A 22,766-nucleotide genomic window follows, 5' to 3' on the forward strand; every position below is an offset into this window, starting at 1 on the left:
TCCGTCTGAAACCAAACTGATCTCCATGTGCATCATTCAGCATTGTTTATGATTGCGTCTGCATTCTCTCACTAAACTGTAGTCTATGTTACACCCTTTCAGCAGTAAGTGGAGTTACGACAGATATGCAGAAGATTCTGAGTCACCAAAAATTACAAGATCCATCCACAAAATGAGCTTTCACATAAATCTACTTTTGGCTCCTAGGTGTTTAAGTGTAGATGGACTAGTGTGGGTTATTTAAAAAAATCCAAAACCTAAGGAATCTTTACATAAACTAATATATTCTTCTGCCTCTCTTTGACCAGTCTTTACAATTATAGAATAACCAGGAATGGCTATAGAGAGGCTTATTTTTCACAGTCGTTAATAACAATAGCAGATATTTTTAGTACACCATGATGAATAATGACATAAAGTGTGCACATGAGCTGAGGGCTAAGGTAAGTCGTTATAACGGGTTGAAGGAGTGGTTACAAAGAGCAATAAAAAATAGCTGATGATAATATATTCAAAAAGCAGATTGGGAATGTGCGGATTGGAGACTCGTCATGAGGGTGTGTGCCCATGCAGTGTGGGATTTAGTTGCTGGTAATGGAAGGCCATGTAGAGTGTGCTTGATGCTGTCTGCCTGTAGCAGTATTTCCTAGTAGAATATTCCCCTCATTTTCAACACCCTACCACTGTTGCCTACGCACTACACAGACTAATATTGTAAGCGTTGCAGAGGCATGTGATCAATGACTGGAATCCAATAAACTACAGCCCTGCAAAAACATCTTAAGAAAACAACCATGCAATAGCAGTCTGCAGTATATAATGTGGATATTCTGAAGATACAGGTAGCTGGCATAAACCGGTGTATATCTGAATTCTGCAAATTATAAAGTTAGTGTGGGCGCTATCCTCCGGATCCACAACACAAAATGTCATTAAATTCCACAGTAACATTTTCACTAAATGACTGATAATAACACACATCTTGGAGTTACCTACACCTAAACTGCAAACTTTTACATCTAGATCTTTAAAGATTCACAGTGCCTTTTCGTATTAGGCCAACTTTTCATTTTTTTAGATGCCCTTTGAACAATAAGAATTGTTACATAGGTGTTTTTTAAAAGTTGCAGACCTCCAATCATGGTCTCAGCCCCCTCTCAAACTCTTTTATTAGTATTATTTGCAGATCTGCAGGCTACTTTTGCCACTCTGGAGCAGTGGTTCTCTAGAGTCACGGCAGGAACTTTATTCCTGCCGTGACACACTGAAGACTAACATACGTGACACACAATTTTAAAGATCTACAAATAAATGTTAATTAACCTTGTGATATTCCTAAAATATGCTAGCTAGATAGTAAAACACATAAAACACCAATAACATACGCTTAACCCCCCCCATCCCCTGACTACGTACCTATCCAAAGCGCACATTCCCAGGATTTTTTTACATACCAGTTACTTGCCCCCATATCCCTGTTATTTTTAACCATTATAGTTTACTTAGCTATAGGACTTTTTTTCCTTTTGGTCCTACTGAGCCTGCGACTGTCGGCTCCTCTCCATGTCAAAAGTCATGACGTTGTGATACGGCTGTCTGCCTGCACCCGGCTCCTCTAACACTGCTGAAAGTCAAGAGGCGGATGGTAGGTTTTTTTTTTGATGGGCAAGAGGTCAGGATGCAGGACATCTGAAAGCTGCGGATTTTCTAGATGCCGATGCAGGGGAGAGCGGCAAAGCACCTTTTCCTCCCCTTGCTCTGCTGATTGCCCGGAGCATGTTCTTACGCGGGACCCAGCTTTTTACCCCGCTGTCATTTGTGTTTGACACACCAGGATTGTCATTGTGCCCAATACACCATGCACCAACTGACGCTAAGGTGTCTAGTTTCAGAAGCACTGTTCTAGAGGTCTATGAAGACCTCTATGGGGACAAAGTAATAACGCTCGAGTTTACAAAAGTACAGATTTTTATTTTTGGCAATTTTGCTGCAAAGTTAGGTTGACACTGTTTGAGTTCTTGTAGTTAACATTCAATAAAGTTAAAAAAAAAAAAAAAAAAAGTAGAAAAAAATGGTTACCTCTAGCAAAGATGTTTGTATTTATTTTAAAGAGAACTATAATTAATCAACATTCACAAATAAGAACCCTCCAATTTCCACCTATTACATAGGAATATTGAGATTTTTGGTCACTATAACTGCATTTTGTACTTTTATGGTATGCATCACAATAACCATACAGGTAAGGGAAAGTGTATTCAAATGTTCCTTTAGACAAATGGAATTTTTTTAACGTGCCATTACGGTGATTATTCTATTGAGAGCAGATTGGGTGTCCCAGGTTCCAGTACTCAATGTGAGTTAAAATAAAAATACTGCTTAAGAAATGGATGTACATCTTTAACAATAAGATCTTACACAACATTTCCCACAGATGACTCTGTATACAGAGGGAAGGAAGCATTTACATGAGAGTTAGTCATGGTTGATGAAATAGGCTCTTTAACACTTCTCAGCAACATTCCCTCTGAGATTTTCAGATGGCTATATCATGCATAGATTTTCAAGACATTAGTATATCTTTTAATTTCCAGCCACATTTAGTAACTGTTTTGTATACATCTTCAATGTCTTCCTGGCCACAACTTCATCTGGTATTTTTGTTTTGGATTTTTCTTTAGTAAAGTCTCTACTTACTAAATAAATCTACTGTGTTAATTTCCCATATATTAAATGCTTTGTTTTGCAAAGAGATGACTGAAAAACATGCATTACATTGTTTCATTCTGGACACTTATTTATAGGAATGTTTCCTTTCTGTAATAAAAAAGAGGAACCCTGCATTGGTAGCCTGCAGAAGGATTGTTTGATATCAGTGATGTAATTACTCAGAACCAACAGTTAAAACATTATGGGGGGAAATTCAATTTGCTGCGGTAATTTACCGTGCACTAATTAATTTCCAAGGGTTATCCAATTACAACTGAAGCGTTCCCACATTGGGTATTTTTTGGGGGGATCTCAGGCTCTGAAATAAAAATTCCCTAATAATTAGCATGTTTTTGGGATGATGATACCATTTAGATAGCTTCCACCCACATATATGAAAGTTCAGCAATAAATTGACCTCTGTGATTTAAATTGGACACCTTTTTATAAATGAAAAGAAAAGAGAGTTGGAGATCTTATTTAAATAGTGATGAGAAATTGTGTTTTGTATAAATACAATTTTCTCTTTCATCCGATCTGGGGGACACTGGACCATGGCAATGTAGAAAGCAGCCAAGATTCTGACTCCCGAATAAGAAAACCCTTAGTAACAATGGACCCCAGCGGCCAGTGCTAACCACATTGTGGGTCCTCGACCAGAATAGGAATAACCAGCCTGTCTAGAGGGCTAACTCCAGAAAAGAAAAGAAAAATTTACAAATAAAAGAAAAACTAATCTAAAGTACAGGGCTCTTAGGGCTGCTCTGCAGAACAGGCCAGCTTCCCTGGGCACTTAAAAAGAACTGAAGACCACGGGTTGCAGTGGGGAGGAGCTACTTCCTTAAAGTTATATTAGTCTAAATTAAGTGCCAGATCCTTCGGTCCCCACAAGCAACCCCATGGTCCAGTGTTCCCCAGATGGATTCAGAGAAAAGGATTTTATTAAAGGTTATTGCTATATGTAACAAACTAATTAAAATGAAAACTAAAACAGTCAACCAAACTACTCATATCTATAGATTATTAAAATGTATAGTTTGCTTTAATAAGTAAAGACTCTTTCTTTTTCAGGGTCCATAGGGGTACCATAGGAATAATGTGGTTGGAGTGATCCAGGCACCAAACAGTTAAGCTTTCAGCTCCCAGGATGCCCCAGGTCGTCCTCCACATCTACACTGGCCACAGGCATCCAGTTGTTCAATTGGTGCGGCAGAATTCAGACGCACTTTTTTATTGGGGACTGCTCAGGCAGTCCCAAGCTTTAAGTTTGTTTTATTTTATTTCTATGCCATAGAGTTAGCAGTGCTGAGCGTAATAAGACGCCTGCACTGCAATTCCATCTACCTCCGCCGGGCTGCAACACCAGTAACGTCTCTAGTGATTTGGGTGGGTCACAGCAGAGCTTGCTAGGGGCGACGCCGGGGCCCGGACTGCAAACAGACGCATGGAGATGTCAGGTAAGGCGATTCCTCGCTCGTGGGGAATCACACGGAAGTCTTTGCTTCAATCGCTGGAGACGTACCGGAAGCCGCTGCAGTGAGGGCCCGGGGCCATTCGCTCCCTCACTAGACCATCGGGGCTTGTGATCTGACGGCGATCAGCAGTTGACGCTTCCGCTGCCATGAAGCCAGCGTACCCAGTCGGTTGATGCAGCTTAGGGGAAGTAGGCTCTTCCCCGGCAGCTCCTCCCCCGACCCAGACACATATACATCAAAGGTTTTCCCGCATCTGGGTTGCTCCTCCTACCCTCATCGTGCATATGAGACGGTCACAGCCCACTATCTGTGCTCTGCTGAAGCGGTTTTGGGTCAGTCTCCCTGTATACCTCTCCCCTGGGTCAGGTATATAGTGCTCTATATCCTACCAAGATTTGAGTAGTTGAATCAGGGTCCATTGCAACAGAATTACATATGCATTGTATGTGACTTTTGCTAGCTGCTGTGTTGATACTGCCTTTTATTTCTGACTGTCAGTTATAACTATCACTGTTTTTTTTTCCTCATCCCTCTGTTACAGGTGGGTGGGGGTTTTCCTTTGTACTTCACATTTACTAGTTATTTGTGAAGGCTGTCACATTACATTACATTGCATTGTGACCTTTATAATTGATATGTCAAAAGGTAAAGGGAAACAGGAGGTGGAGGCCCCTGTGCTGGTTTCATGTAAATCCTATTTGGCAGGTTATTCCTCTCAGGACTTTATACAGGATGGTTTGTGTGCTGTCTGTTATAAAGAACCACCTCACCAGCCCAGTCTACCAGCCCCTGTACAGGAGCCATCTTCGGTGTCCTCCTTGTCTCAGGTGATGAAGCAGTTAGTGGATCGTTTGGCTACTCCCACGCTTAATGGGATACCCACAGCAGTTTCAGCATGCTATGTTTGCCCCCCCTATATATCTTTCCTGGATGGATGTTTGTGCCCACTTGAGTCAGAATATGGCTCAGTCGGCTGTTATCTGTTTATCAGTCTGCTGAGCATGTAGATTCAGACTCATTATCGGAAGAATTTGCGCCGGGTTCTTCTCCAGGATCTATCTCCGGAGAGGAGGACCATCCTTCTACAATGGATTTCCTTTCCTATTTTGGTGAGGGCAGTCAAATTAATCCCAAATTTACAGGATGATGAGCCAGCTCCTAGACAGAAGGCTCCAGTGTTTAAACACCAGAAGGTGGTAAAAGCTGTGTTTCTTAAATCTGAGCAGCTCACTGAACTTATTGAAAAGGCATGGAGTAACCCGGATAAATGGTTCCATGTTACAAAAAGATTAGCATCTCTGTATCCTTTCCCAGCTACTGAATGTACTAAGGGGGAAGTCCCTCCTACTGTGGATGCTCGTGACACATTTAGTCAGGAGTGCTACGTTGCCTATTCCGTCAGCATCTTCTCTTAAAGATTCTACAGATAGAAAAATGTAAACATGTCTTTAAAGCAGTATTTTCATTGTTTGGAGCTGTTACTCGGCCGGCTATGGCTGGGGCTACCAGAGAACAGCTGATATATATATCCCACATACGGGAATCTGCCTCCTATTTGGTAGAAGCTGCAATAGATGCGGGGCTCCTCGCTTCTAAAGCATTGGCAGCCTCGGTTGTGGCTTGTAGAGTCCTTTTGATTAAGATCCTGGAAAGCAGATACTCTGGCAGCTTCAAAATCTGCAGGTCTGCCATCAACGGCTAAATTAAAGTCTATGCAGTCTTCTTTTCGGTCCTTTCATCATCAGGGACGAGCAAAAGGACAGTCTTCCTCCAGGCCGTCTAGTTCTCGCAGATCATCAAGCAGCAAACTAAGAGGTCCTGGCCGGCCAGATGTCCAGCTTCTAAGCCGGACAACAGACCCTCTGCCTGATGGGATGGACCTCCTCCTGGGGGATCCCAGGCAGGGAGGTCAACTTCTTCAATTTGTGGACTCCTTGCATCAAACAACAACAACAGATGCCTGGGTCCGAGAAGTGGTCTCTCAGGGGTATGCTCTCACTTTCTGGAGGCATTTCCCCAGAAGTTTTTTTTTTTGCACAACTCCCCTATCGGAGCCTATCAAGGCCTTGGCCCTACAGGAGGCCATTCACTCCCTGCTGCAGGCAAGGGTGATAATCCCGGTTCCTGTGGTTCAATAAGGAAAGGGTTGTTATTCCAATCTATTTTTGGTTCAGAAACCAAATGGGTCTCATCGCCCTATTCTGAATCTGAAAACCCTCAACAAGTTTATTTGTGTACCAAGTTCCGTATGGAGACTCACCAATCAATTATTATGGAACCTGGAGATTTTATGGCTTCCCCGGACATTAAGGATGCGTACCTGCATGTGCCTATTATGCCATCCCACCAACAATTTCTACGGTTTGCTGTCCTGCAACAACATTACCAATTTCGGCACTGCCCTTTGGTCTATCAACGGCCCCTCAGGTCTTCACCAAAATAATGGTGGTGATGACAGTCTACCTCATGCATCAAGGAATCAGAATACTGCCATACCTGGACCACCTTTTGATATTGGGACAATCTCAGGCTGTGCTACAACACCATCTCCAACTGACCCTACAGATGATCGGCTGGATAATCAATTGGAAGAAATCTTCATTGTTTCAAATACAGCAGATGGTACATCTGGGGGCACTTTTGGATTCTCAGGCACAAAGGGTGTTTCTGCCAGAGGACAAGTTTGCGGCCCTATCATTGCAAGTACGCAAATTGCTACGCAAGAGAAGCGTAACCATTTTATCAGCGATGCAGGTCTTGGGGTCAATGGTATCCACCTTTAACATGGTGGAATATGCTCCGTTCCACTCCAGGGCTCTGCAGCAATTGATTATCTCCCGTTGGAACGGACCGTATCGTCTAACACTGTCCCAGAGGATCCTTCTCACTCCGAAGGTTCGTCTCTCTCTCTCTCGTGGTGGCTACAAAATGATCATCTGGACAAAGGTCGCCCATTCTGGATTCCAAATTGGGTGCTCCTCACCACGGATGCCAGTCTTCTCTGATGTGGGGCAGTGACCTGTCATGACACCTTTCAGGGAAGATGGACAAATCAGGAAAGTCATCTGCCCATAAACATTCTGGAGTTTCGAGCAGTATACAAAGCACTTATCATGGCATAGGACCTGCTCATGGGGCAGGCCAGTCCAGTTCCAGTCCGACAACGCGACCACAGTAGCCTATCTCAATCATCAAGGAGGCACACGAAGTTCCACAGTCATGAGGGAAGTGACAAACGTTCTGATCTGGGCAGAACATCTTCTGGCTATATCGCATTATTCATCCCGGGGGTCCTCAACTGGGAAGCGGACTTCCTAAGTCAACAGGACATACATGCCGGAGAGTGGGCTCTCCACCCAGGGGTTTATCAACTCCTGGTAAACAAATGGGACCTACCAGACATAGATCTCATGGCCTCACGTCACAATCACAAGGTCCCCAGGTACTGGTCAGGACCAGAGACCACTCGGCTGCATTTGTGGATGCACTGGCAGTGCGATGGGACTTCAAGCTGGCATATCTCTTTCCTCCGATTTCCCTTCTCTTAAGGGTACTCAGGAAATTCAAGTAGGAAGGCGGAACAGTGATACTAGTAGCTCCTGCTTGGCCCAGACGCCATTGGTTCACCGACATACAGAATCTATCCATAGACACTGTTTCTTCTTCCTCTATGGTCGGATCTGTTAGCGCAGGGTCCCTACCTGCATCTGGTCTTACCCCGTCTGTCTTTGATGGCATGGCTCTTGAGTCTTCCATCTTAAGAGCCAAAGGTTTCTCCAGCTCTGTGATTCAAACGATGCTTAGGACATGAAAACCTTCCTCTGCCCGCATCTATTACAGAGTTTGGCATTCTTTTGGTCAATGGTGTTCCCACAGAAACTATGACCCTAAGGTTTTTAGGGTTTCACGGGTACTTGCTTTTCTCCAGGCTAGGTTAGACCTTTGCCTCCGCCGGGCCACCCTGAGAGTACAGGTTTCTGCATTGTCAGTTTGGTTTCAGCGAAGTATTGCTTCTTTGCCGGATGTTACAATTTTTTCTCTTTCATCCACTAGGGGACACTGGAGGTGCTTACGCTGGGGTATAGAGGCGTGGATAGCTGGAGCCGGCACTTTAAATAATTTAGAAGTGTGAAGCTCCTCCCCCTCTATGCCCCACCAGCCCTCAGTTTAGAAAATGTGCCTACAGAGCTGGTCACAACCTGCTGTGCTCCAGCATTACATTATTTTATTTAATTAGTTTTATTATTTTCTAACATCTTTTTTACACTTTTAGGTACCCTTCGCCACCTCTCTAAAGGTGGGGTCCGGTTACCTGGCGCCCTGTCCTTAATAGAAGGCAGGAAGGAGTGCACAGTGCTTATACTAAAAGCACTGAGCTCCTTACCGACACACACACAGCACTTCTACGGGCAGTCTTCAGAAGCGGCTGCCGGTCAGGTGACTCCCTCTCAAGAAGAAAGTGCTGTTCGGAGGGAAGCCGTCCAGGGAGCGCGGTGAGTAAATCACCTGCGCATCCCCCGTCTCCTGCCCCGCGGCCAGTGCGGGATGCAGAGAGCGCTATGGCGCTGTTAATTGAGCTTCTCCCCTCTTCCCACTGCTGAGCAGCTAGAGGCTCCTGTTCAGCGGGGCTTGAACAGCGGCTACAGCGCTGCTCATTGAATTCCATCTCCCCTCTCCCCACTGCTGAGCACAGCGGGGCTTGCAGGGGAAGGTGGTTACTTAGTGTGGCAGCCATATTAGAGCCCCTGTGGGCTTGAGGAAGGGGGGCGGAGCTTAACGCGGGCTCCCTGTCTCATTTACGCGGCAGCGGCTGTGAGAACAGCGTGGCTGCTGTTTGTTTAACCCTCTGTTGCCTGCATCTCTCCATTATAGGTAGGGTGCAGCACATGCAGGAGGCTGATTATCCTGACTACATCCCTGGCAAGAGGCTGTGAGTAATCACTGAGGTGTAAGTGCAGGGAATCTAATCTGTGGGAGGGGGTACCTCTTCCTCTGTGTCCCAACCAGCCTTCTGTTTTTTTTATTTCTAATTCACTTCTGGTGTCCCTCTGGGTGACTGTGTGTATCTATGTGAAACAGAACAAAAGCGGCTCAAAAGATGTTTGTCTGTTCTAAGTGTAACAACAAACTATCCAGGCCGCATGCCGCTGGATCCATGTTATGTGATGCTTGTATAGCAATAGATCCACCGATGGCTATTACAGGCACACCTGCTCCTCCATGGGCCGCTGACATGGTAGGAGTAATGAGGGACTTAGCTGAGGCACGTAAGTCTCAGCCTACCTGGATGGCTGATTTAACCAAGTCTTTAGACACCCTGGTACAGCTTATGAGTACAGCGGCATCTGCACCCTCCACCTCCTACCAGAGCCTGACACAAAAGCGTACTCTGACTGTTCTCCAGTCAGGGGAGTCTGATGAAGAATTCCTCACTACGGAGGATACCGAAGAGGAGAATTGGAGGACGCGTTACAGGAAGGTACCCCTCAGGAGTTGGAGTCCACCTCTCCCGGGGTGGAATCTCTAATTTTGGCGGTTAGAAAAACATTGAAGTTACCCGAGGATGTAATTCCTTCATCCCAGGAGTGTGAATTATTTCATGAACAAAGAGCTCGGTGGTTTTTCCGTTCTCACTGCAACTTCAACAGCAGCTCTCAGTGGCCTGGAAACAAACTGATACACTGTTCCAAATTCCACGCCGGTTTCCATCTAGCTACCCTTTTCCATCATCCATGATGGACAAGAGGGAAACGCCTCCTCCAGTAGATGCGTCCGTCTCCAGTCTCTCTAAGAAAACAGCACTCCCAGTACCGTGGGCTACAGTATTAAAAGATCCTTCGGATCGTAAGTTGGAGACAACGCTGAGATCTATTTATACTGCACTGGGTGCTCAACTTAGACCCACCCTTGTTACCGCTTGGGTTAACAAGGCGGTGGTTTGCAGGGCTGACCAGTTGATTACCGGTTTGGACTCTGGTACTTCCAGAGCACAGTTACGTCTACTTGCAGAACACATATATGAGTCTGCAGTTTACTTGGGCGAAGCTTCAAAAGATATCAGTTTAGTGCTCGCATATCCGCTTCTGCTATTTCGGGGCGCAGAGCCCTCTGGTTGCGCGCTTGGCATGCGGATGCAGAATCTAAGCGTTCGGTGGAGGGTTTACCATTCACTGGCGATATGATCTTTGGCCCAGAATTAGCCAAATGGATATTCCAGTCCACGGGGGGTAAGTCTTTTTTCCTCCCGTCAACAGCTCCGACCCTCAGAAGATCTTACAATGGACCTTCGTTTCATTCCTTTCGTGCGCCTCATTCCTTTCCTGGTAGAGCCAGAGGTGCTCCCACGCAACCTAGACGGCAGGGGTAGAGGTCGTCCACACACGGTTGCACGTAGAGCAGAGCCTAAACCAGAGAAGAAAAAAAAAAACAGGTGGCATGACGGTCTTCCGTCCCACCTTGTACCATCTGCAGAACTTTCAACATGTTTGGAACCACCAGACCCGTGGATCTGCAGACTAATTTCCCTGGGGTTCCGAATAGTCTTCGAAGTCCCCCCTCCACCTCGGTTCTTCACTACAAGTCCGCCAACACCTGTAGAAGGCCAGGGTTCTACAGGAGGCTATCCAGTCCCTAGTGGTATCGTCTGTGCTAGTTCCGGTTCCGGAACATCAAAGAGGTATGGGATTTTACTCAAGCCTGTTTGTAGTACCCAAGCCGGATGGCTCGGTCAGGGCCCATCTTAAACCTCAAGTCCTTGAACCTCTATCTGAAGATGTATCGTTTCAAAATGGAGTCTCTGCAGTCAGTCATAGCGAGCTTGGAACCAGGGGAGTTCCTATTATCCCTGGATTTCAAGGATGCCTATCTCCATATTCCCATCTGGGAACCACACCTGACCTTTCTGCGTTTTGCCATATTGAAAGATCATTATCAGTTTCGGGCATTGCTGTTCGGGTTATCCTCGGCTCCCCGCATATTCACCAAACTCATGTCAGTCATGATCGTTCTCCTTCGGTCATCAGGAGGGAACATAGGGCCTGATTCAGAGCCGTTCGCTATTTGCGGTCGTTCGTTCAAAAACAAGGGGTGGCTATTCAAATGATCCGTTCGCAAATTGCAGTCTGTTCACACCTCTAAGTCTGAACGAGCGAGCAAAACATACGCTCGTTTATTTGATAAAAACGCCCCCTGGCCGCACGCACCATACGTCATGTCCGCTATTTATTAGATTAATCGAGTACATCGTACAGCGTATGAACTGCTCGCTATTCTTGTGGTTGGTGTTTTCAACCGCTATTTTGCGAGCAGTTCTGAGTTAAAAAAAAACAAATGACGTGGTCAATGACGCTGCTGTATTAATTATGCACTCCCTTAAAACGCCCGTTTTGACCTTTAAGCACGCCTGCGTTCGGATCTCCACTCCCCGTTTTCAAGCACCTTCCCCTGTTACCACCCACATACGCCTCATTCTGTCACTCAAAATAGCAGGCCCTCGCTATATTGCGTACCAACGATTTTCAGCTGCACTGACTGGTTCGCGCATGCGTACTAAAAACCGTACGCATGCGCAGATGTGCGAACATCGCTCGGAACGAGCGTACTGCCGCTAGCGAGTGGCTCTGAATGAGGGCCCTAATCCCTTATTTGGACGACCTGTTACTCAAGGCTCCATCGGTGTCTCTTCTATTAGATCATGCCTTACTGACATATTACACTCTAATCCAATACTGTTGGATAATGAACTTCAAGAAGTCGAATCTCAGTCTGTCCCAGAAACTTCTGTTTCTGGACATGATATTGGATACGAAATCACAGAGGATTTTTCTTCCAACAGACAAGGCCAGGGATATCCGGTTATTGGTTCAACTGGTCCTCAGACCAAAGAAGGTGTCAATGCTTCTTTGTCTGCATCTCTTGGGGAAGATGGTAGCTGCTTGCGAAGCGCTACAGATTGGCCGGTTCCACTCCAGGGTATTTCAGCTGGACCTGCTAACACAGGAGTCAGGGTCTCATCTGCTTCTACATGGACAGATCCGTCTGAGCCCGGTTACCAGAGTAGCCCTTCTTTGGTGGACACAATCCAACAATCTGTTAGCAGGCATAAGATTTGGAGTGTGGGACTGGATAATCTTAACAACGGATGCCAGCCTTCGAGGATGGGGAGCAGTAGTCCTCGATTATTACTTTCAGGGTCGATGGTCCCCTCTAGAACAGAAGTGGCCCATAAATGTATTGGAACTCAGAGAGATTTACAATGCTCTGATAGAGGCAACAGAGTTTTTAAAGACTCGTCCGGTAAGAGTTCAGTCCGAGAACGTGACGGCCGTCACTTACATCAACCGCCAGGGAGGGACTCGGAGTAGCATGGCTATGCGAGAAGTAACTCAGATCCTCCGGTGGGCCGAGAACCAGTCAGAATGGCAGCTTCATCCAGACGTGTTCAACACGTCGATGGGGATGTCCTCAGGTGGACCTCATGGCGTCACGATTGAATCATCAGCTCCCATTATACGTGTCAAGTCGAGATTCGCAGGCGTAAGCAGTAGACGCTCTGACAAGTCCGTGGATCTACGACTTTGTTTACATTTTTCCTCAGATTCCGCTTCTTCCTCGTCTTTTATAAAGGATAAAACAAGAGACAGCCTCTGTAATTCTCGTGGCTCCAAATTGGCCTCGGAGAAGTTGTTTGACGATCAGTGGCCCCTTCCTCTGCGCCCGTATCGTCTACAGCAGGGCCCTTTCATACACCACAACTTAGCGCAGCTGCGTTTAACGGGGTGGCTCTTGAAACCGATATCCTAAGACGCAAAGGCATCCCAGACACGGTTATTCCCACCATGCTACGCGCCAGGAAGCCAGTTTCGGCTGCGCATTATCATCGCATCTGGCGTGCTTATATCTCACGGTGTTCCAGTCAGGCTCTTTCGTCTAGGACTTTTAGTTTGTCCCGGTTTTTGGCCTTCGTCTGGGAACTTTAAAGGTGCAGGTTTCTGCCCTCTCTATTTTCTTTCAAAGGAAATTGGCCCTCATTCCTGAGGTGCAGACGTTTCTTCAAGGGGTCTTGCACGTTCAGCCTCCTTTTGTACCTCTAATAGCTCCCTGGGACCTTGTTGCTTCTGTTTCTTCAGTCGCCCATGTTTGAACTTTTGGAGGAGGTTGATCTTAAGTATCTGTCTTAGAAGCCGGTCCTCCTCTTGGCTCTCTCTTCGGCTCGTAGGGTTTCGGAAATTGGGTGCTCTATCCTATAAGCCACCTTACCACGTGTTTCATGCTGATAGGGCAGAACTCCGGGCGTTAGCCGCCTTCCTTCCCAAGGTAGTGTCGGCTTTTCATATTAATCAGCCTATTGTGGTACCGTCGTTGGTGGAGGACTCTGGTGGTCCTTCTACCTTGGATGTGGTTAGGGCTCTCCGGATCTATGTTGCCAGGACAGCGTCCCTCCGTAAGTCCGAGACGCTTTTTGTCCTTTTATGATGCTGTTCGCAGGGGTTGGCCTGCATCTAAGCACGTTGGATCCAGCTGACTATTCATCAGGCTTATGTTAGTGCCGACCGTTGGCCTCCTTCGTCTATTTCAGCTCATCCCACACGTTCTGTGGGTGCGTCATGGGCGGCCGGTAGAGGAGCCTCCACGTCACAGTTGTGCCGTGCGGCCACTTGGTCTTCAGTTCACACGTTTGTCAGATTTTACAAATTTGATACGTTTGCTAAGTCGGCATCCCGTTTTGGCCGCCTGCAGGCGCCGCAGAGTGCTCCCGCCCGTGGGGAAAACTTTGGGACGTCCCCAGCGTAAGCACCTCCAGTGTCCCCTAGTGGATGAAAGAGAAAATGGGATTTTGGTACCTACCGGTAAATCCTTTTCTCTGATTCCACAGGGGACACTGGACGCCCACCTCTGCGCTCTTAGCCTGCCTGTTCGGCTGTTCCGTATGTTGTATGATTCAGTTATTGTGTGTTCTTCTCTCCTTTTTTACTCCGATTGTTCTCCATCTCCTCTCGGCCTTCATTTTCTAAACTGAGGGCTGGTGGTTCATAGAGGGGGAGGAGCTTCACACTTCTAAATTATTTAAAGTGCCGGCTCCAGCTATCCACGCCTCTATACCCTAGCGTAAGCACCTCCAGTGTCCCCTGTGGAATCAGAGAAAAGGATTTACCGGTAGGTACCAAAATCTCATTTTACAGGGTGTTCTACAAGTTCAGACACCCTTTGTCCCATGGGTGGCACCGTGGGATTTGTCCTTGATTCTCAAGGGGCAGCAAGTTACCCCATGTGAACTTCTGGACTCAGATTTGAAATGGTTAATAGCGAAGACCCTTTTTCTCCTCGCTATCTCTTCTGCACGCAGTGTCTCTGATTTGACAATGCTCTCTTTTGTTGATCACCATTTTTGATTTTTCACCAGGATTGCTGTTCTACTTACACGGGTTACCTTCCTAAGGTAGTGTCCTGTTTTCATGTGAATGAAGAGATTGTGGTTCCAATTTTTTGTCTTCAGACCTTTCTGTAGGTGAAGCCTCCCTGGATGTGGTTCATGCTCTCCGTATCTATGTGGATCGTACAGACTTTTGTGTTATATAGTTTTCACAAACGAGGGTGGCCAGCTAACAAACAAACTTTGGCTCGATGGTTATGTATGACTATCGCCCAGGCTTACACACAGGCTGATCTCCCTGTCCCAAACACGGCAACAGCACGTTCTACCCGGTCTGTGGGACCATCATGGGCGTTCCGTTGTTGTGACTCTGCTGAACAATTGTGCAAGACAGCCACGTGATTTTTTTTGTCCACAGTTTTCTTAGGTTCTACGTCTTTGATACTTTTGCCTCTCGGGATGCTTCCTTTGGGCGACTGGTTCTCCTTTCTGCTCAGGAGCGTCCCCACCATTAGGGGAACTGTTTTAGGACATCCCCATGGTATCCCTGTGGATCCCTATGGAGCCTGAGGAAGAATATAAGAGTTATGGTAGACTTACCTTTGTTAACTCTTTTTCTTCAAGGTCCTCAGGCACCCACCCTGACTCACCTGGCTCCATTGGATATTTTTTCTTTCGGTCACGGATTCCCTTATTTTCTGTGAGTGTTTCTGGTGTACGATTGTTCTTCCTTTTTCCTTCTCCTGCCTTGGGCTTGTTTACAAAACTGAATGCCTGTGGAGGAGAACCTGGGGCATCCTGGGAGCTCAAAGCTTAACTGTTTGGTGCCTGGATCACTCCAACCACGTTATCCCCATGGTAACCTTGTGGACCCTATGCACTTTGAAGAAAAAGAGTTAACACAGGTAAATTTACCATAACTCTTATTTTTATATAGAAGTGGATGAAATTAGGAATGATTCATTAATAAGAGGACAAAGTCAGTAAATTTAGTGACTAATATTGGTCACTCTCCAGTGTAATGTCCTAATGAATAATGAACTTCCCACAATATTAACAATCCCACAATGTATGGATGGGAGTGGTGTAGCTTTCCAGTGTCATATGAAACTTGACTAGAATGCAAGTGTGTAATAATGTCAAAAATATGTCATTTATTGTATATGACACTAGTAAATAGCATGCATGGATAAAAATGGAGCTTGGCTAATAATACTCCCTAGGAAGGTGGGAAATATATAGCCTGTGGATGGGCTTGCTGTCCACAAGATGAGTGGGAGATATATGTGGATGGGACTGTCTCTGAGGACAATGCGGCGTCCCGCTGTTGTCTGAGTAAGTATAGTCACTGTGTGGCTGGATGTTTCGATGCCCAGGTGGTCTTCAGTACAGGTGGGAGACCACTGAGGCTGTGGGGCTTGGTGTCTGGACTAGTAGGTCAGAGCTAGATCCGGACCCTCCTCTGGTGAGATGAGAGAGGAGACACCAGGGTCACAGTGTGTAGCCTGTTGCTGCTGTCTGTGGGAGGGGAGAGCCGGTCTGCGACCCCCGCTGGTCTCAACTTGGCTGTCCTCTCGTCCTCACTTCCTGCTGGGCGTTCTCGGGCTGTCTGGCTGTCGGATCTGTTCTCCGTCCTCGTTGTACTGTTACTTCCGCATCAGGTGATGCTGTCTAGGTCACGTGACTGAGTCCGTCTGTAGCAGGCTGGACGGATAGTAGCGCTGCAATGTATCGGCTCTGTGAATGGATCAGCAAGTAAAGGATAGATGGGGGCTGGAAATTAGGGTGTATGCTCCAACGCATTTCAGATTTATAATTCTGATCAGAATTGGCAATTGGTGAACCCCATACATTGCAGATATTTTTACCCAATCATCTGAATAATGGGAATTGCACCATTTGATTGCTGATGTATGGACCCCATAAGAGTTGTGGGTAACAATTCATACTGAGGTAGTGGAATAACAATTTTATTTGTTGCTGAGGAAAGTATATGGGTATTGAAGGAAGAAACAATTTCTGCCACTTATATCAAAGATGCCATTTGCGACTTGCTTCTTTGGAGCTCATTCAGAGCCACTCGCAAGTGGCCCGATGTTTGTGCACTGCGCATGCGCCGCGTCCAGCGAGCACGAGCCCTGCCGAGCGACTGAAGTTCAGTTGTTACGGGGCTCACAACAAGACGGGGCGGCTGTCAATGGTGAGTGAAAGCTCGCCCCGTTTTGTGGGCGGGTCGGGGGGGTGGCTGGACAAACTCAGGCGTTCCCTTAGGAATGCCTGGCGTTTGTAGGGAGGACTAACTGACATCACTACTGATGTCAGTAGTGGACTCCCTGCTCTATTAGAGCAGGAAGTCCACTCAGCCTTGCGACAGCCTAGACCCTACCGTAGGGTCTCGTCGCAAGGCAGATGGTCGCGATTATCGCAATGGTCTTCTGGCCGCTCGCACAAGCTGTGGGTGGTCTCCCACAGCTTTGTGAGCAGCCGGAGAAGAAAAAAAAAATGCCCACAATCACTGCGAGCGAGCAGCGGCAACAACCGGGTCTGAATCGGGCCCTTTGTGCGCTACTGGTAGTGTGGTGCTCTTGGTATGAGGAGAGATAATAGCAGGTGACTACATGACTGATGAATTAGTCATTGTATATATCTTGGCTGCCTGCGATCATGATGATTCGTCATCATTTGTCCCAACTGAACCTCTTTCCAACGGTGTAAACCTTATCCAGACCCAGGATCTGGGGTGTCTCTAAACTCGGCGTAGCTTGCAGATATACTTGGGAGTGCACCATGCAGCACAACAGAGATATATTGGTGACTTTGAATATTGTGAACTTCTTTATTTTTATATTTTTTAGCGTGTTTGTGTCTGTGTTAACATTTGGAATTGTAGTCTGTTTCATACAATGTCTGTGTATAGTTACATACTATGCTTTTTTTAGATTAATCATGTGTCTGTGGCATAAACTACCATTGACTTTCACAAAGTTATGGGATATTCAGACTTTCATTTAGAAGGACATTCTTTCACAGTGTTTGCTTGTGTTGTAATAACCAGTATCTCTGCACTGTATTATTGCCAAGTTAGTTCCTGTTGTGCTTTTCCGGGAAACATGATTTTATCACAGGACGTGTCTAGAGAGCTAATTTCCCTCATGGAACAGGAAAGACCATTTCTGGGAGATCTGCGTGATTCTGCACTGCTCACATTTCCTGTCCTGTAATGTGGTAGTTTTCTATCACTAAAATAAAAATTACTGTTCTCAGGCATTTTTCACTCTGTATATTGTCATAGTTACCTCTGCTCAATTACATTCTATTTTACTTACTTTGCTTAGGAATAGTATTTTTGTGCTACATAGAGTCCTGTAACTAAGTTTTATATAGTTTTGTTTCCTGGGTGTTTTAAAGTGGGCGTGTCACCCCACAATTGCACCATCAGTAATTTAGAATTGCTCAATATGTTCCTCTATTCAACATTCGCCCCTCCTGCTGCTGTGGAGCTACACATCCCAGCATGTTCTACCATCATTTTGCTATTAGGGCATGCCAAAACTGCGGAAGGCCGTGCTGGAATCTGTAGTTCCGCAGCAGCTGGAGGGGCCCCATGTTGAATATCCCTGCTCTATGTACATTGCAGAGCACAGCCACAAGCATTAAGGAGGAAAAGGCAACAGGATTCTTAGGAGAGAGGAAGTAGAAAATAGATATAAATAATGTTTATCTTTAGTCTCATTGTGCATAGATCTGCATTTTCCTACATGTTAGTTTAATAGAAGCCTCACGTTGCTAATCCATTCATCTCAGGTGCCCTGCTCCTAACACTGTCTTTTGTTGTGTTCTTTCATATAATGACACTTTCACATGCAGCCATATCCCAAATAACCTCATGAGTGCTACTGATTCTTATATGATCAACATATCATCACTGACATACTACGGCTGATGTGGACGTTCTGTAACACTGGACTTTTGCAAACATGTATTGGACAGCGTTGTCATCCACCATACTGGAATTTCTATACTTACATTCAATCTGTTAGATTTTCACATAGAGGGACTGATATGAAAGTGGGACCCAGTAGTATCTGTGTGTGTGTGTGTGTGTGCATCTTTTGCCGCAGTCCCGTCTATGACTTTATACTAATAGAAGCCCTTCCCTGGTGTACAGCCATGCGTCTGAATGTGCAAGGATTCTGATGCCCACTTACAATATTGCTTGATGCATCTTTAGAAGCCACCATCGGGACACCATGGAAACTTGCACCAGCCCCATGCTAGGTGCAGATTGTCAGAGCGTGGCCTCCAATGTGAGCGATTGAGAGTTTCAGTTCTCAACCACTTCAACGAAATGCCTGCGACACTCCCATAACACGCCCATAAGATGGACCATCTCCGTGCGTCCGCATAGCCACCTCCCAGGAACGTCCACTACATTTCTGAGACCGTGCGTCTCAATTGGTCCTGGAACTCTGTACGCTGACTCATGCATTGTGCTACTTTTTACTTAGACGCATGCACAGATTAAATATATTGAGCATTTGTGAGAATATCGGCATAGCGTACAACTTGGAATCAGGCCCAGAGTGTTCCACCCTATAATCACTGATCATGTAAATCATCATCCACTAACTGGAATCCATATACTTAGGATTCATTGGTTACATTTGTATACACTTCTATAATCATTAGTATGACTAATTGAGCACAGTTTATAATACATTTTATATGTTCACTATCGTAACCCATTTGAGCGCAGCATATATTTGTGATTTATGTATTAAGAATTTGGACTTTTCTAGAATGCAGGCAGCGCCAACAGGGCCGCATATAGGGATTGATTCTGAGTCAGATGCAGCTGCGCCTATATCTGCAGCTTTTGCCGCTGTATCGTCTGTGACTTTATGCTAATGCCAATACAACTCCCTTCCCTGGTGTCCAGCCATGCTTCTTAATGTGCAAGGATTGAGACGTCCACTTTGAGCGTCTTTAGATGCTGAAATACTGCTTGGTGTTCTGCCCCTGCTCTCATCAAAACCGTAAATTACAGATGAACAATAGATAGAGAATGAGAACAAACCTGATGTTTGTTATTGGTGACATGTACATTGAAAATGAATGTTTTTCAGAGTGGAGAATTATTATACATAAGATGCTTATCAGGAAAGGGTGTGTGACTACTGTAATGTAGAAGCATTTATCAACCACCAATAATTAAGCAGCCACTGGTGACAGCCATTTCTGTGCAGCTACCAATAGTGTGCTCTAATGGTGCATACACACGGTCAGATTTTCTGTCACATCTGAACGATAACGATTTTAAAAATAGTTCATATATGAAAGAAAATCTGACGTGAGCCTGCAGTGATGAACGATACACGTTCCCACTTGTCAGATAACGATATGTGACATCTGATGTGTTTGCAGTCAGATTTGGACGATTCCATTCCTTTTAATACAGCCTAAAATCGTTGAAATCGTTGGTAAAATCATTCATCTGACATATCTGACCGTGTGTATGCACCATAAGAGTAATGAGGAGACTAGATGGTGATGTGAGAGAATTAACTCGTTAGTAGAATTGTGACGACAGACAGCTGCTGGCAACCGTGACTGTTCTTCACCATTTATTACAACTGACCCGCTTCCTCTTCTGTTCTTGGGAAAGGCTTTTGCTCCTGTGCTGTAAGGGCTGTCTTGTAACTGTGTGCCTAATATTTAAGTATTACACCCATTTCTGGACATTTGAACCAGAAAACATTTCCCATGTGCATAGATGAAGTGGTTCCTCTATTCTTGTTACTGTTCTGACTGCAACTAGAGCTTTCTTCTCACTGGTGTCAGTGGAGTAGAAGAGGAAGGCTTGCTCCAACCTTGTGGAGGGCCTGTGTCTGGCCAGGCACATGCAGGCAGCTTGTACAAGTATATACATTGCCTATGTACAAGACTGAACAAAAGCTGTGATTCCACACTGGTACTAAAATTGCAAACTGATAAATGTTTTATGTATTTAACCAACCATATGCTAAATAGTTTCCTGAATAGGGGTAATAAATGGGTTGATGGTGCTCCTCAGAGTCAGTAAGATTTAAGCATTTTGTATGAGATTGGCTAGAATCAGATATAAATGCTTAAATAGTTGATCTGCATGAATAATGTTCTAATACATTTATAAGTAAACCCAGTTGCTGGTATGAATACAGCTGCGACGAAAACAGCAAATTTGTGTGAAGGCAGAATAAATCAGTTGATTTCCTATCAGGCTTTAATAAGCATATCAATATACAGTATAGCAGGGCAACCCTTGCATGAAATGCAGAGCGAGACGGTCCAAACCCTGCCGTTCTCAAATGGCTCAGCATTTATACTTGGGTATGATATTTGCACAATGGTGTTATTGCAACAATATATTGCGACATGTAAACTTCAGTCAAAATAGATACATTTTATGCAATTGGTATCATCTATACTTAAATTAAGCACATATGTAAAGTTTTCCACTCATTTAGAACAGACGCCCGTTAGCTGGAATCTTTAGTTTAAATCCATGACAGATCTGTCATGACAGACTTTTTGTTACAGCTTTCAGCTTAATTTGCAAAACAAATATTGGTAGCAATTCAGATAAAAATGTCTGAAATCAACATAAAAAGGTGTACAAAGACCACTAAACACAGGGTTCTAGCTATTGATGCTTTATAACAATATCCAATTAAAAATGCCATTTTTTTTTTTTTAATATTGTTGCAGCAAGCCAAAAATTACCTTACTTTTAAAGATTGTTTTCTCCTGTCAGTGGCAAAATACCTATTCAGTAAAAAATTTATGTTGTAGTTCAAAATTTGCTCTTTTTGAAAAAGGTGGTTTTAAAAAAGATGATTATGATCTTTTTTTGCTATTTGACAAACTTTAATTGCCAAATTTGTGAGTTTGGAGTCTGATATTTTAGCAGTGTAATAGTTTCCACCTAGGGAGTTAGCAGTATTGATGTCATACTAAAATGTTTTCCTTTAGAGATATAAGCAGCTGAATTCAAAAATACATTTTACACGACAGGTTATTTGCCTACTTTGGCTTTACGCTGTGTAAAATGGAAAAGGAATTACGTTTCGGGGCTTCCATTTTGGAAATCAACACCAAAAGTTGTACAGGCATGTCAACTTACACAACTTTTATTCCTCTAGATCCGCCACAGCAGTAACCTAAACATTGGTGATGGTGCGCTGCAGAGTCAGTGACATTTTACCTACCCCCCTCTGAGGGCCATAGTCTTACTACTATTGCATTTTGTGAACTAAAACCTTCCCAAAGTTAGTTTGATATACAGCGCCTTGCAAAAGTATTCACCCCCCTTTGCATTTTTCATTTTTTGTTGCCTCAACCTGGAATTAAAATGGATTGTTTGTAGGTGTGCATCATTTCATTCACAGAACATGCCTACAACTGTGAAGTTTTTTTTTTTAATATTGTGAATCAAACAACATTTAGCGTACATAACTATTCACCCCCCTAAAGTCAGTACTTTGTCGAGCCACCTTTTGCGGCAATTACAGCTGCAAGTCGCTTTGGATAGGTCTTTATGAGCTTGCCACATCTTGCGCCTGGGATTTTTTGCCCATTCCTCAATGCAAAACTGTGCCAGCTCTTTCATGTTGGATGGTTTCCTCTTGTGAAAAGCAATCTTCAAGTCTGACCACAGATTCTCAATTGGATTGAGATCTGGGCTTTGACTAGGCCATTCCAACACATTTAAATGTTTCCCCTTAAACCACTCGAGTGTTGCTTTAGCAGTATGCTTCGGGTCATTGTCCTGCTGGAAGGTGAACCTCCATCCCAGTCTCCAATCATAGGCAGACTGAAACAGGTTTTGCTCAAGAATATCCCTGTATTGGCACCATCCATCTTTCCCTCGACTCAAATGAGTTTCCCAGTCCCTGCTGCTGGTGTTCTTGGGGTGATGGGATGTGTTGGGTGTGCGCCAGACATAGCGTTTTCCTTGGTGGCCAAAAAGTAAAATTTTAATCTCATCTGACCAGAGCACCTTCCTCCATAAATTTGGGGAGTCGCCCACATGCCTTTTGGCAAACTCAAATCGTGTCTTCTTATTTTTATCACTAAGTAATGGCTTTTTTCTGGCCACTCTTCCATAAAGCCCAGCTCTATGGAGTGTACGGCTTATTGTGGTCACATGCACAGATACACCAGTCTCTGCT

General features: G+C 44.9%; 1 protein-coding gene across 2 annotated transcripts in view; it reads left to right on the top strand.

The window, feature by feature from the left end:
• ANKFY1 (ankyrin repeat and FYVE domain containing 1) overlaps window positions 1–22,766 on the top strand; it is a 113,481-nt gene that overhangs the window by 16,945 nt on the left and 73,770 nt on the right. The gene's annotated exons all lie outside the window — the stretch shown is intronic.

Source organism: Taudactylus pleione, unplaced genomic scaffold (assembly GCF_031769625.1).
Source record: "Taudactylus pleione unplaced genomic scaffold, aTauple2 ptg000411l, whole genome shotgun sequence".
Classification (NCBI taxonomy): Eukaryota; Metazoa; Chordata; class Amphibia; order Anura; family Myobatrachidae; genus Taudactylus; species Taudactylus pleione.